The sequence below is a fragment of the Lagopus muta genome, chromosome 1, assembly GCF_023343835.1.
Source record: "Lagopus muta isolate bLagMut1 chromosome 1, bLagMut1 primary, whole genome shotgun sequence".
Classification (NCBI taxonomy): Eukaryota; Metazoa; Chordata; class Aves; order Galliformes; family Phasianidae; genus Lagopus; species Lagopus muta.
The window spans coordinates 20,313,403-20,328,573 of NC_064433.1; the positions used below are offsets into that span (position 1 = coordinate 20,313,403).

The following is a 15,171-nucleotide window of genomic DNA, read 5'->3' on the forward strand; positions in this document are numbered from 1 at the left end:
GTTACGTGGTGGAAAGAGGGGAGATAAAGAGAAGGATACGGTTCTTTCACTCCTTCAAAGGATGTATTATTTGAATTGCAAAAAAAACCAAAACAAAATAACCTCCTCCTCCTCCCACCCCCCCCCCCCCCCAAAAAAAAAAGAAACCCACAAAACAAACACCAACACCCTAATGTCTCATAATCTCATTTGGCGTTGTGCTTCGGATACAAAGATCTGCAGGGCCTCCCAGGCGATGAGACCTGGCAGCATCTGCTCAACACTCAGCAAACATCTGCACAGCCCCTCCTGCACTAGGTGTGCAGGGAGGGGGTGGTGGCCCTGAGACATCCCACAAATCCAGCTCACATTTCCACTGCAGAATGAAACCAGAGACAGGCAAGTGCAAGGAAGCACAGGAGTTGAGACCAGAGACAGGAGATGGGACCAGGACAAAAATGTATCTGGGCAGGGTTGTCAGAAACCAAGGAGAGAGCAGAGCCAAAGAAAGACACTCCCCTGGTTTCCAACCTTGCATTTGAAACCAGTTCTCTCTTTGAAAGCAAGACAATTGCCAGTGCAGAGAACTCCCCAGTGCAATAAGGACTTGCACTGCCAGCCCCCCCTTTCCCTGAGGAAGCCTGTTTCTCGTCTCCTGTACCGTAAAATTTAGTGCAAACCAGCTGGTGTGTTCTGTCTAGAAATCTGCAGAATATTGCAGCGATTAAAACCAGCTTAATACTAACCCTCTTTGGAATGCATGCCTGAAATTGATATTAATGAAACAAGATCAGATATTAATATTCTGTACAGCAGGTTCCTCAAGCTGTGCTGCAGCACCAAATCAAATCTTTTCCCAAGTTGACATCCAAAATACAAACAGAGCATGGCAGTTGGTACTGACATGGGAGGAAGCAGCAGGAGCGTTTTAAAAGTTTAGAAGCTCCGAAGTTTGCAGTTATAAGAAGCTCAGCTTCCTTTCCTACCGCCTTTCCCCCAGCAGCAACATTAATGGCTATTCAATGCAATAATAGGATCTGAACTATAAACTTCACTGTTGTTGTTGTCTCTTTTAATCTCTCAGTCAATATTAAAAGCATTTGGTACTCTTTAGGAGGGAGGAATGATTTTGCATTCTAGGAACAGTGAGATGTTTGCAGAGCTACCAGAGAACACTGGTGAAGGATTTACTTCACATCCTCTGCTCATAATTGATGTTGTGATACTTTATTTTAAACGGACCTGCTTCTGCAGATTCACAATTTATTTTTATTGCACAAGCACACACTCAGTGTAATCTCAGCACATTCTCATCGGCTGGAGTTATACAATAGGTCCAAACCACCACCTGAGGGTCATTCTTCAGCCAAGAGGAGATTCTTCAGAATCTCTGAACACAAAGGCCTGAGGACCAGTGATTCCTACTGCTGGGTCTGCCAGCACTGAGCACTAAATCTACACTTTTGACCCTAGGCAAGTAAGAATAGCCCTGCCATTCACTTCACTCTCCTGTTAAAGGAGAGCAGCTTCCCCCTCTGAACAAGAGCCAACAGGCCACCTGCTGCAGGACAGCACCCAGCCCAAGTGAAGAAGAAGGTAGAATGGTGCTTCTTTTATTATCACAGAGAATCAAAACCTGAAGGAGAAAGTGAGTTTCTCCCTTGAGTACCCCCAGCCTGGTTGAGCATGCACACAGAAGGTTTGGTGTCCCCATCTCTACACTCTAGATAAAGCACTTTATCTGAACATTGCACAGGTGCTCCCTTGAGGAAAGCGATCTTATTTCTCTGTAAGTAGCAATACAGTTTTGAGGTACGTTGGTCCACCTTACTGAAGATCACAGATATTTATAATGAAGATTAGAAACCGTAAGCATTCTCAAGACTTTTGCATGTACAATCTTATCACACCAACCTGGAAAAACAAACAAACCACCACCACCAACCTAGATGTCACCTATAAAAGATTTGTCTTCAGACTATATAGAAAAGCAGCTGTTGTAATTGCAACAGAGAAGCAGATGAGACTCTGACTTCCTGTCTGATCACAAAGCCTTTCACAACAGCCATTCAGCCATCTCCTGGGTTTGGTAACATCTGCATCATATTTGCATTGAATTTATCTGGATAGTTTTAACCTCACTAAGGATTCACAGGTAAAAAAACAGACGCTGAATCAAATTTCACAAAGCAGCATCTTGGAGGATAGACTAAGCAGAAGGCTACATCATGTCCTAATTTCTCTTAGGTTTGTAAAGTAGATAGTCATAATTTCACTTAGAAAAAAATATATATATGCCAGTTGAGCTGAAGTTTATTTGAACTAAAGAGCAAGAAATGTTACTGTGTGGTGTGGAATGCCTGATCTCGTGCTTTATTGAAGCATAGCTACTTAAAAATAAATTATTGCAAGAACACATCATCCTTGCCTTGTGGCTCATAGATATACACATGACTAAAAAATGTGCTCTAATTGTAATATTTCCTCTCCCTTCAAGTAAACATGAAAGCTTAACATTAAATCTGTACTAAAAAAATTAATAAATCAGCTCATACATTGTAGGGACTACAAGTACAGCCAGATGAGGCCCTTGCAGCTGAGCTCACTGCTCAATATTTGGCACAAGCACAACTGAAATATTCCAGAAGAAGACAGAACTGTTACATTCTTTCAGATGTTTTGAGTTAATGTTTATGGCACTCAAGGAATTTCTATTTAACAAAAAAAACAGCAAGCCAACCTTCAGTGAGTTTCAAAATCTTTACTCATGATAGAAAAGTTTTCACATGCCAAAGCATACTTTCCTTTAAAAACACATTAATTGTAATTATGTTATATATTATATATAATTACATATTATTTATCCCTGTATATAATACAGAACCTATTTCTGAAAAGGAATAGAGTGCACTCCATATATGTAGCTACTTTCCTGAAGGGGTCAGAAACCCGTGAAGGAGAAATTGTAGGGGTTATTGCAATAGAGCCATTTGAAGCACGCCAAGGGAGTAAAGGCACTAATGAAGAGCCTTCTTTTGGGACAGGTGCCTCCAGCTTTCCATGGGTAAGCTTAAATTGAAGTCATGTTTGTGCTTGTGGCCTCATTAGATTATAACTCGATTGTTGACTTGAATTCTTGTAAGCCTTATACACATGGGACTTGCCCTCCCTCATTTGGAGGCTATCACATAATGGATATTTATCTATAGAGATATGCCATCTCCTCGTAGCCAAGCCTCAGGGTCAATAACCTCAGGTCTAGTTTTCACATTTAACAAATTTTCCTATTGCTCAATTGGCAGAGGCTGTTCAATACCTAGGCTGGAGCTGAGAAGATTAAGTGTTAACCATTTCTTTGTCAAATTTTAAAGACACATTCTTTTTAAAGTCTTTTTTTTTTTTTTTTAAATATCTTCTCCCTTTAAAAATATTTTAAAATTAATTTTTAACACCTCCTCCTTGCATTAAAACAGCTGGAGGGCAGAGCTTGGCCGTGTATATTCATATCCTATGACAGGTATCACTCCCTGTGAGTGCTGTGTACCTGCCACTCAGCAATGAGAGATACAGTTTTCAAATCAAACAAAAACACAGAGGCAACCTGGAAATTCTTTTCAGTTACCTCCAAGAGCCTAAGAAGACTAGGAATTCTCATATTTCACCAGAATGTACTTCAAAATCATGTTTTATTTGTTTTTTTATATTTTTTTCTTTTCACTTCATCCTTGATATTTCAACTTCCTTTCACTGCAGAAAGCAGTGGAACAGCTCTACGTTCAATACATGAACTGGGGAGATTTTTCAAAAGCCTCACGTTTTAGAAGGTTTTCCTAAAGAAGAATATGAATGACCTGTGCAATGGCTCCATTCATTAAAAGGCAATTTGGTGTAACAATTGTAAAAATGTAGAAAAGTAACAAATGTAAAAATGTTCTCATTTCACTCATACTTTAAAAAGAGCCAAGAGACATCCTGGGATGCTTTGTAGCAGGAGGGGAGGTAGGAAACTAATTTTCCAACTGCTCTGTTTACTTTGCATACCTTGTGGGCAAAAGTTGGCAAGAAACAACTGAAAGTTGTTTGCTTTGAAATTATCACCCCATTTACAAGATTCAAGAGCAAAGTCTTCTAAAAGGAGGTAAGAGGGAAAAGGAAATGACTACATGCATGGTTAGCACTACACTACTAGCACAGTCCATGTGCTGGTAATACACAGGAGGTCATTAGCTAAAAAAGGAAACCATTGGGCATCCAGAAAGCTGGCCTATTCTCACACTCCTCCATAAGTGCATATAGACACCATGCTTAGAGCATCCACTGAGAATAAAAGCCCTAGCAAGGTCCATGCAAAATGGCTGTATTCAATTTAAGGCCACCTCCTATTATTCCCAATGGAAGTGAACCACACAAGGGCACTGCTGTTACTGAATACACAAACTCAACACCCAAACTTTGTTCGTAAAAGCCTCCTTTTTCCTGACTAATAGGGCCACCCAGAAGGGGATGAGCAGGAAAGGATGACAGCAGCAGACACAGCCGTGGCTTGATAACACAAAGAATTTGGCAAAAATATCAGTTAAAGTGAGTCTTTAATAGCCTTTGTTTTTGTTTTTGTTTTTTAACCCTTTCAGCTTCTCAATCCAACACTGCAAAGATGCACATTTTGGTGTGGCCGTGCTGTAAAACACATCAGAGTTGCAATCAGGCTTTTAAAATAACTTCTTTCAAAGCCACAAAATAATTACATGTAATAGAGTTTAATGCCAGATCAGCTCTTCTGTCCAGTTCACAAAACAGTTGTGGTAGCAGAACCAAGCAGTTACCAGCCACTGACGGAGGGAACAACTTACAGAAGAGCAGCCACCGATGCCTCCATGTTAGCGTGCATGGTCTACGCATGCTGCCAACCCATTTGCCACAGCTCCCCCTGTGCCAAACCACCTCACGGGTACAGAGAGCTTGAAGTAGAAGTGCTTTGCAGAAGGCTCTGCTCAAGCCAGGAAATCTGGGAATGCAGGTCTCCTCTCACATAGGGGCTTCTGGGGAGAGGAGCAAGACAGATAACAGAGCTAGCCGGTCTTTATCCTTCCTGGTTGAGAAAGAACGCTGTGGCATCCATTTGTCGTACTTACATACTAAGACAAAACACTCATATTAAATTGGATTTTTCACCTTGGGATTCTGCAAAATTCCTCAAAAAGCAGCAATGAAAAAAAAAAATCAGATAACTGAAATTATCTGCTAAATGCAAAACAAAACCAGAAGCCATAGAGTCACCAGTCAAGAAACCTACAAGACTCCACTGCATACAGCAGATCATATACATGGCACTCTGGCACCAAAAGCAGCTGTACACAAAGCAGCCCAGACTTTGTGTATGCTAGCAAACAGGCCTGTTTGGTCTGGCAAATGCTATTAGCACAGTGAAGAGTTTTGGAAGGAGACACAGCAGCAAACAACATGACCTTGTCATATTACTGTACATGAAAGATGTGGGTAAAATAGAAAAGACTCTGAGAGGGAAGGAAGGAATACAGGTATGTAACCATGAATTTACAGCCTCTTCTCCCAACAAGCTTGGTAATAGTGTACAGAAAAGTCCTCACTGCTCCTTCATGAAAAAGCTCCAAACTTCTGATGCTGCTAAATTCCCTTCTGATATCAGAGCTCTCATTCAAGTATAATTGAAGTAGACTAATTATGCCACAAACAACAGAAAACACAGGCTGCCTCTTCAGATTATCAGTAGGAGAAAATAGCATGAAGAGTTTAGTTTGAAGGATACTGTTTACATTTCTAAGATGTACTTATTTATTTCACAGGCCCGAGGATCAAAATGAACAGATAAGAACTAATTGCTACAACTGGGAAAAGTAAATTGGGAAGTTCTCGCCAAGCACACCTGTACACGACAATTTGAAAAGCAGCAGTACAAGCAATGCAGACTGTCAAAGTGCAATTAGACAAGTGGTGTTACTCTGAGCAACTGAGATACTGTGTTTTGATAACTAAGTTACCTTGGAGATGACTCGCACACACAAGTTGCTTAATGTCATTTTACACTATAGGTCCAGGAGGTATAAAAGTATGCATAAAAATCACTATGAAATCAAAGAGTATCGATCACAAATGTAAATACATTCTCCTGGCAGATTATTAAACTTAATTTGAGGTCACATTTCAACCTAAAGCCAAAGCAAATAAACCCCCCCATGGCCATCTCTTCTCTTAACATACCCAAGCAACCACACTGCAGAGCTCTACAAGAGGACCCCCTCTTTCTCAAGTGAGCAACACAGCTCTTGGAAAGGAGAAAGAGAGGTTAAAAAAAAAAAATAAAATCAAAAAATGTCAATCCAAGTAAATCCTTAGCCCACCTGAGCAGCACGACCACCACTAGCGAGAGGGAGCTCTAGTGCCTCAGGCTTCTGTGCAAATAGCTGCCAGGACAAAGCGCCTTTTGACGTGTACTTGTTCCTGCTGGGAGAGATGAAGAAAAGATGCTTTAGTTAAAATATAAGACAAGGGGCTGGACAACGTGTACAGCTGAAAAGAAATCACGTGCTCTGTGGGTTTCTTAGTATCTTAAGCAAAAAAGGATTTGTAACTGGCAGTTCAAGAAAATGAGGAATTTTCCAACATGTCATTTGTATAAACACAAAAGGGGGAAGAGTAAGGCAGGTGAAATCTATTGATTTCACACTGAATTCAGCAAGTGAAGACTTAACAATGTGTCAACGAACATCAAATCAACCAGATTTTAAGAACAGAATATAAAAAATACATGCCAAATAGATTAAAAAGCAGTTAAATCAAAGATCTCAGAGTTATCATTGCTGAATAACATCACAGTGGAAGTGTAATACTCCTTATGCAGTTCACAGAGACTGGAATTATGCTCTATATCTCTTATTAGTTTTATTGCCTGGCTGGAAATAAGCACATCCTCTGCAATAAAATTAATGGATTACATGGTTTAGTAGCATGGTAAATAACAATAGAAAGGATATCACACAGAGTTATCTCAATAATTTGTCAAGCTGAGCTCATTCCAGCCAAAACACTCTTAAGACATCTGAATGCAGATGTATCTATCTAGTAATGAGGAATGTGAGTAGGTTTGCAAATCAGAGGACTGTGAAGTTAAGAAGTAAGGAAACCAGAAAGGATAGAGAGGTCCTCATAGACGCATAACCAAGCATCACGCTAGGAGTTCATGTTGTTATTAAAGAGGCTAATGTGGTTGATGGATGCAAAGATACAAAAATAAATAGAAACACTGAATGGGGTAGGACAGCATGCAGCAATAATGAGCAACATGGCAACACTACACCCAGTCCCATGGCTGATGCTCCAAAAAAACCAAACCAAAACAAAATGTTGAACAACAAACCCAGAACGATATTGCAGTGCATTTTCACTAGTGCTACTGAACACTGCATCAAATGCACAATGGACTATGAAATGCTTGCAGACCTTGCCACTGCTAAATGTCAAAAGAAGAGACCATCTGTTAATGAACATTAAAGGCATCTCCCTGCAGTAAGTAAATGCATACCAGGATTGTGGGGTTGCCAATATAAAGAAAATCTTTTAGGTTTTCAACTCAACAGTTTGGGCGGGCAGGACGAGGCAACCTGGAGCACACAGCACATGTATGCTCCTCACCCACAATATCCGCTCTGCAGCCTTAGAGTTACGGACTCCTGAAAAACTTCTTATGAGTATCACAAGGACACTTTGTGTCTGAGTAAAAGCCATTGAAATACAAGCTATATCTTCATGTAGCACTTCTGGGCGGAAAAAAAAATAACCAAGAAGCAACCAGGCTTTGTAATCACATCTAGCACTTACATAGGCTGCCAGTTAATTCAGGAGGGAAAAAGTTTCAATTGCTGATGATCTGAATCAAAATTGCACAAAAAATCTTTTTTTTTTTCTTTTTTTTTTTTTTTCCTTTTAAGATACTTATCACTCCTACCAGGCTGGAAATCAAATCATAGAATAGCTTGGGTTGAAAGGGACCTTAGAGACCATCTAGTTCCAATCCCCTGCCATGGACAGGCTGCCACTCAGCAGTTCAGGCTGCCCAGGTCCCCATACAACCTGGCCTTGAGTGTCTCCAGGGATGGGGCACCCACAGCTTCTCCAGACAATTTGTTTCCAGTGCCTCACCACTCTCTGACCTAAAAAATTTCTCCCTAACATCTGTCCTAAATCTCCCTCTTTCAACTTAAAGCCATTCCCCCCTCTCCTTTCAGACCACATAGAAGGATGGTCTCCCTCCTGCTTATAAGCTCCTTTCAAGTACAGGAAGGCCTCAACGAGGACTCACCAGAGCCTTCTCTTCTCTGGGCTGAACAAGCCCAGCTCCCTCAGCCTTTCTTCCTAGGAGAGGTTCTCCAGCCCTCTGACCATCTTTGTGGCCCTCCTCTGGTCCCATTCCAGCAGCTCTATGTCTTTCCTGAAGAGGTTAAATTATTGCCTTTTTTTTTTTTTTTTGGCCATAAAATTCAACAGGCCCACTGCTAAGTCTCAACCAATTTGTCTCATACTGATTTAATGAAGAAAACACACAAGTTCAACACGTCACACCAATGTATTAATAAATGACAAATTAACAATCTTCTCATGCATTTAAGAGAGATACAGCGTATCTTGGACTTCCAGTTACAATGAACACAACCAGAATCATTAAAGAGAAAGGACTGACTAAATAACTATGACAAGCTGAAGGAAACTGTAGCCTACTAATGAGAGCCAAGTATCATATCTTCAGGAAAGTAACTTTTATTTGCCATGTATGCCTGCTGATGTCCAAGAAAAAGTTGACTGAACTGCCCCCTTTGACTCAGGGAAAATAGAGAGAACTCTGGGAGATCTCACTGTATTTCAGTGGCACTTGTTTTACCAAACTGATGTATTTCATTTTTTCTATGCTTAACTTTCTTCCTGTGGCTGAAGACACTTGAATGATAATTATTTTCCCACATGGATTAAATAATTGGTCCCTCCTCAATTCTAAATAGCGACACAACTAGGCATGCAAGCGCTATATCTTTATATACAAGAGTATTATAGGTACATCCATCTGCCAGGAAGAACTACTGTCTCTTCTTAAGCTATAAAGAAGCTGCAGGAAAAAGGATGTGAGAAGCATACTCTCATACTCTCAACATACATATTTAAAACACAGCCAGTTAGTATAGCCAGAAGGTTAAGCCTGAAATGTGAGACTTTATTTCTACGTCACTTCTCCAGGAGTCCTGGGAGACTCAGCTATCACCCTAATGATCTCTAGACATGGGAAGATTACTGTTGGGTTTATGAGAATTCCCTTCAAACTGAGCTGACACGCAGAACCAACCCAGCTTATCTAGAAAGATGCTAGCTACATCCATTCAGCAATAAGCATCAACTTATTTTTTTCTTTAAAAAAATGCAAGTTCTGTAACAATTATGCTTAGCTGCTAAAAATTACATGGATTTTATTTTTAAAAAGTTAAAGTCAAGTTGATTGTTGACAGTTCCTATGTACTTTGTGGAGCAGAACACTCTTGATGGTCTAACAAAAGACAGGAAGGATAGTTTGAGTGGCAAAGTTTCTCCACTTCTTTCTGGTTTGCTGTAGGATTGAGAAGGATTTATACACTTCTAACAGAAAGAAAGAGATGACACATCTCCAGCATAAAGAAAGTGACTGCTGCCAAGTAACACAAAATCCATTCACTGCAAATGACCAAAAAGCCTCTACTCTTTACTTATGGCCCTAAATTAGCAATATCAGTTACTGAGAAAAACCAGCTAAACAGTAGAAATAAGGCTATAATTAGATAACCAACTTTCTAAAAACACACTTTGTCTGAATAAAGCAAAATTCCTGTTTGCAGTTCTTTCCAGCACACAACCAAGCTGTTTGCCCATGGGCAGGAAGTGGAAGAGTCCATATCTAGCACCAGCTCAGGAAAACGAAAGCTCAGCAGCTACCCATAGAGGTGGAGGACAGGCAGAAGCACCTTGTAAGGTGCTGGGTGAACTCTGTCCTCTGGCAACTGTCAGGGAACTCAGCATGGAGCTAATCATCAAGCTGCCCCGGCGCCAGCACTGGCTCATGGAAGCTAGATTTCAAAGAGAAACCAAACAACCCAAGGAGCACGTGGTGGTGATCACAGCTGTGCTGACACACTCCTGGGGTTGAACTCTGCCTTGCACTGCAGCAGCCTGCAGCTGGGTGACTGAGCAGAGGGTGCTTGGCTTCGGTGTGTCTAACTGTTGTTGCTGATCTTTGTTAGGTATGGACACTTCAGGGAGTTATGAGGCTTCCCTCCAACATCCAAGACAGAAAGAAGCTTAGAGAGATCCAAAAGCTATCTATTCCTAAAGAGACAGAAACCAAGAAACATTCAGTTTTACCAGATACCCATGAACCTCCCTAAGGACAAGTCCCAACCCTCCAGTGCTTGGGCAAGCACGTGTCCTCAGCCTCCTCCATCCATCCGCTTCTTTAGAGCCTTCCCAGCACAGACTCCACAGCCTCCTTCTAAAGCCAAGACTGAGCAATTTTCTGGTCACTAAGGGAGCTTCTCTGTAACACTAAGCCACTGATGGGTACATAAAACTTATTTCTTCCTTTCCTTGTTTCTACTTTGTCTATGCAAGTTTTGACCAAGCAGTTAAAGTACTTGCTGTCTAAATACTGCACTTCTAAAAGAGACACCATCTAAATGCCTTACTCAGGTTACGTGTGCAGTGCTTTTGTTTGTTGGTTGGTTTTTAAATGAGAATTAAGAGATGAATATCAATTCCAAGTTGGGCCCATATTGAAACAAAACTAGTCAAGTAATACTTGACTAATTCTAGTTGCACCTGGCTATATTACATCTTGTGATTACTTTATCTTTTATTATTATTATTATTATTATTATTTTTAATGCTAGTGGAAACCATCTAAACAGAATTGGATCCTCTCACTATAAACTGAGGATTCCATACTGGTTGAGAAAGCCTGCAAGAAAAGGCAAAATAGATATCCACTACTGAGTCGAAAAGACAAAGGTAAAAAAGTGGAAGGAATGCTTCATTAGAGTTGTTTGTTTACTTAATTCCATTTTTAATTGTTTAGACTCTCATCTCACTAAGACGTGCTAACTTTACTTAAGGAAGGCCCCACAGCTTTTATTTGCATAAATCAAGTGTGTTTAATGAAGTGCACATTAGCTCATCATCACATTGGTTCTGATGAGGAACTGCATCAGCGACAATGCCAAGCTATTTTGGGGAATATTCATTATATGTCTATAGAACAGTCTGACTGGAGGAAAGTGAGAACAAAATGACAGTAAAAAAATGGCAGCAATTACTTTACTAGCAGTTAACGTTGCCATTAACTGCTTGCTGGCAAGAGTTTAAAGTTGCAAACTCTAATTTAAGCTTGTTACCTTAATTTTACAGTTGTAATTCAATAGTCAGAATGTGGCACTGGTGTAATAAATATCTTCATTCAGTGCTTCATACAATAAACATTTTAAAAGTGAATGCAAAATTTCAGAATCCAGGTGTTACAGAAATATAAACGATTAATATCGTGTCATCATTAAAGAAAAGTACATGTGTACAAACAGTTTTCTTAAAAACAAGCCAGAATTCAAACATGCTAACAACAGGCCACTGGTATTTTTGTTATTCGCAGGCATTCATGAAGAGAATCACAGAATGGCTTGTGTTGGAAGGGACCTCCCAAATCCCAAGAAATCTCCCTTCAAATGTACGTTTGTATTTGGGGAGCTTATGCACCCATAGCAAACAGCCCCCGGTTTTGGAAAGCTATTTAAAGCCTGTACGCCACTTCCAATAATATCTGCAGGAAGACTCAGGCAGCAAATGGCTGTGCCCTTAGTGAGGATATATTTTATATACTGATATCTGCAGATTCTTCAGTTAGGTGTACAAAGCAAGATTTGGCGAGAAGGGAAAACACACCTTTCTCCTTCTAGTTCCCAGAATCCATGTGGGACGAAGGATGGGAAGAAGAAAGCTGCTCACTGCTACCTTCTGAAACCCAGCAAAGTGAGTGCCATGAGCGAGACCATCACACAGCCTCCCCCTGCACAGAGCTGCCTCCTGCTGCTGATCCCCACGGGAATCGATAGGAAAGTAGCTCAGCTGAGTCACATTTTCTAGGGAAAACACCATTTCCAAAGAACGTGAGTGCTGTCAGGCTCCAGTTCTCGATCACACCTGATTTAGCTGACCCCAGCTGTCTGCCTTGTCCTTCTTCCAGCATGGAGATGAGCAGGAGGCTTCATGCTACCGGACTTCCCCACATTACGCTCTAGCACGAACAGCCATACAGTACAGCTCACATTCATGTGCCAGGCTGTAAACACTGGCACACTCGAGCTCCAATAGGAAACAAGGCTGGATGGCAAAGTAACCTCTGGCAAAAGGACAGGATGAACAGCTGGATGCTTCAGCTCCTGGAGCACAAGTCAGAGTCACAAGTGTGGTTATTATGCCATCCTTCCCATGTTGTCAGCGATCTGGGAGTATCAGAGAAATCTGGTTAACAGAACAGTTATAGCTGCTTATCAAGAGCATCTGAAGCTTCAGGTGCGCATTTGGACTTCACTACTAAAAGCAGCATCGAGTTTAGCTGGATCAACACCAGCTTTGCTCAGTTACATCAGATCATTGTAAAAGCATTTTAAAAAGAGAAGTTCCTACTCTGTCTTCAGTCAGACTCGGTTCCCACCACACTTGGAAACCACAAGTATTCAAGGCAGCGGGGACAAGCCACACCAGGCTCAGAAGCAGACTTCCTCCCTTTTGTTTTGGCTGGAAGCATGCTCTGTTCTGGCCTTTCCATGGCAGGCAGCAGCCCCTGCACCAGAGGGATGTGTGCAGGACTCAGGAGGATGGGTATGGAGTGCCAAGCTCACTCCTCGGAGCACAGGGAACAGGTCATCCTGCTGCTCTGCCCACAGCCAGTACACAATCCTGCTCCACCAAAGCCGGTTAAATACTGTAAGGTTTGGAAAGGCAGGAGGAAGAATTTCCAGCCCGGCTTTGGGGCAGACACCCCTAGAAAAGGAAAGCTCGAGGTAATGCCAGGTACATGCCAGCAGCCCATTACTTACCGACCCCAGCTTCCTTCTAGATTCCATTGTAATGAGAACATAAATAGCAGAACAAGCATATATCGCTCTTGAATGAATTACCTATTGAGAGTTCCCTCTGGTGTTCAATAAGTTAATCATCACATTCAAGGTAACAACAACGTTAGCTACAAAAGCACCAAGTTCCTCCACAAACAAGTTTTCATTCCACGGTAAGCACAGCAATAGGGATGGGACCGCAGCCTTGCAACACACCAATAACAAAGGCAACGATATTCCCAATTGGGCACCAAAAACTTGCAGTTCACTCTCTGTACATTCACCCCGGGTCTGACTAAGGCAGGAAGAACCCCGGTTATTTATTCCCGACGCCTTCTGTCTCCGGGTGGCACCGCCACTGCAGCCTCCCAGAAGACAAAGTCACACGCGCAGGTACGGCCCATCGCAACAGGGAACGGCAGAGGTGTTCTGCGCTGCCCCAATAACTATGCTTTGAGTCACGACTGTTTCGGGCCGGCACTTTCCTTCACCGGCACGAATCAGAAGCGAAACGCAGTATATCTAATTAACAGTTTGGAAAGAAAGTTTAAAGCTGCCTCCGCAAACAGACACAAACAAAACGCGGCTGAGCACCCGACCTGGAGCCGGCGGTGCGAGGGGCGGAACGCGGGGCCGGGGCCGCGCCGCACCGAGCGGGCGGCGAACCCGAGGCTGCCCGGCACCGGGCGTTGCGAAACCCGGGCGGGGAGCGGGAGCTCGACGGGCACCGGGACAGCCGGCAGCGGGGAGCGGCAGCGGGGGGCCGCAACGCCTGCAAGGCGGCGGAGGAACAGCACTGGGAGCGCGGAGCCGCGGTTCGGGAGCCCCGTAACCAACCCCGGCCCCGTCCCTGCCCGTCCCTCCGCCCTGCCCGCGGCGGGGAAGGGTGAAGTTGCGGCGCCCGCGATCGGCGGTTGCAGGCGGGAGCAGAACGGGCAGCTCGCCCCCGGCCCGGCGCGCAGAAGCAGGGAAAGGGCTGCGTTACCTTCAACAGGTGCAAGCGCCGGCGGAGGCAGCCCGCGGCGCGGACGCTCGGCGCGGAGGCGGCTCCCGGCAGCCCGGGGCGGGCGGCGGCGCTGGGCGGAGGCGCTCCGGCAGCCCCCCGGCGGCCACCCCTGCTCCCGGCGGGCCCCGCCGCCGCCTCGCCAGAGTCAGCGCGGAGGCGGCAGCGGCTGCGGCCACCTCGGAGAGAGGAAGGAGGGAGAGAAGAAGAAGGGAGGGAAAAGAGAGGGAGAGAGGGAGGGGAGGCAGCGAGAGAGCAGAGAGGAGCGCCCCGAGAGGGATCGATCGATCGTCACATGGCGGTCGCGATTCACCGCCGCCCCCCGACAGCCAAAGCCTACGGCGGGGAGCCGGAGAAAAGCTGCGAGGAGGGGACACACCTGTAGGCGCAGCACATATCCGCTGTGAGCACAATGCGAGACAGGAAACTGAAAAAACAGCCCAGGGAAGGAGAGAGGCTCCCGTTCGTCCCTCCTTCCCTCGCTCCCTCCCTCCCTCCGTCCTCCTCCTCCTCCTCCTCCTGCTCTCTCCACCCCCTGCCCCTGGTCAGGCTCCGCTGTCTCCTGCAGGCAGAGCCAGGCAGAGGGCTGGCGGGAGGAAGCAGCCGCACTTTCTCCCTTTCCCTTCCCCTCTTCTCATTGTTCTGCCCGCCGGCCAGGCGCGGCCAGGGGGCTTCCCTGCGGGGCCGGGAGCCGCCGGGAGTCTCGAGCCGCGGCCGAGCGCAGCGCCGCAGGGAGCCGGGACCGGACCGGGCCGTGCCATGCCGGGGTCGCCGCTCCAGCGCCGGGAGCCGAGCGCCGGGCTGCCGCGGGGCCGGGAGCGGGGCGGCGGTTCCGCTGGGGCCGTGCCTGGCGGTGGGGCTGCGGGGGGTCTCCTTGCTTTTCCTTGGCCTTGGGGTAACCGGCGCGTTCAAGCGCTGTGTTGGAGAAGCTCCTGAATGTGTAGGAGCAGTAATTGCCGCCTCTCGTCCCCAGAGCAGGGAGAGCTGCTGTGGGGCTCCGGAGTTCGCCGCTCTCCCTGTCCCGTCGTGGGGAGT

At 44.6% G+C, this 15,171-nt stretch overlaps 1 protein-coding gene across 4 annotated transcripts in view; it reads right to left on the minus strand.

Annotated features, from left to right (window-relative positions):
- PLXNB2 (plexin B2) overlaps window positions 1–14,644 on the minus strand; it is a 248,050-nt gene extending 233,406 nt beyond the window's left edge. For 2 of the 4 annotated variants that reach the window (XM_048934711.1, XM_048934511.1), the window contains exons 1-2: window positions 14,516–14,644; window positions 6,357–6,459 (exon numbers count right to left, since the gene is read on the minus strand). The gene's annotated coding sequence lies outside the window, so the exon portion shown is untranslated. Of the gene's footprint in view, window positions 1–6,356; window positions 6,460–14,118; window positions 14,183–14,515 lie in introns of those variants that run through there. The other 2 variants (XM_048934604.1, XM_048934688.1) reach the window with 2 other exon arrangements.
- Between the last annotated feature and the right edge of the window lie 527 nt (window positions 14,645–15,171).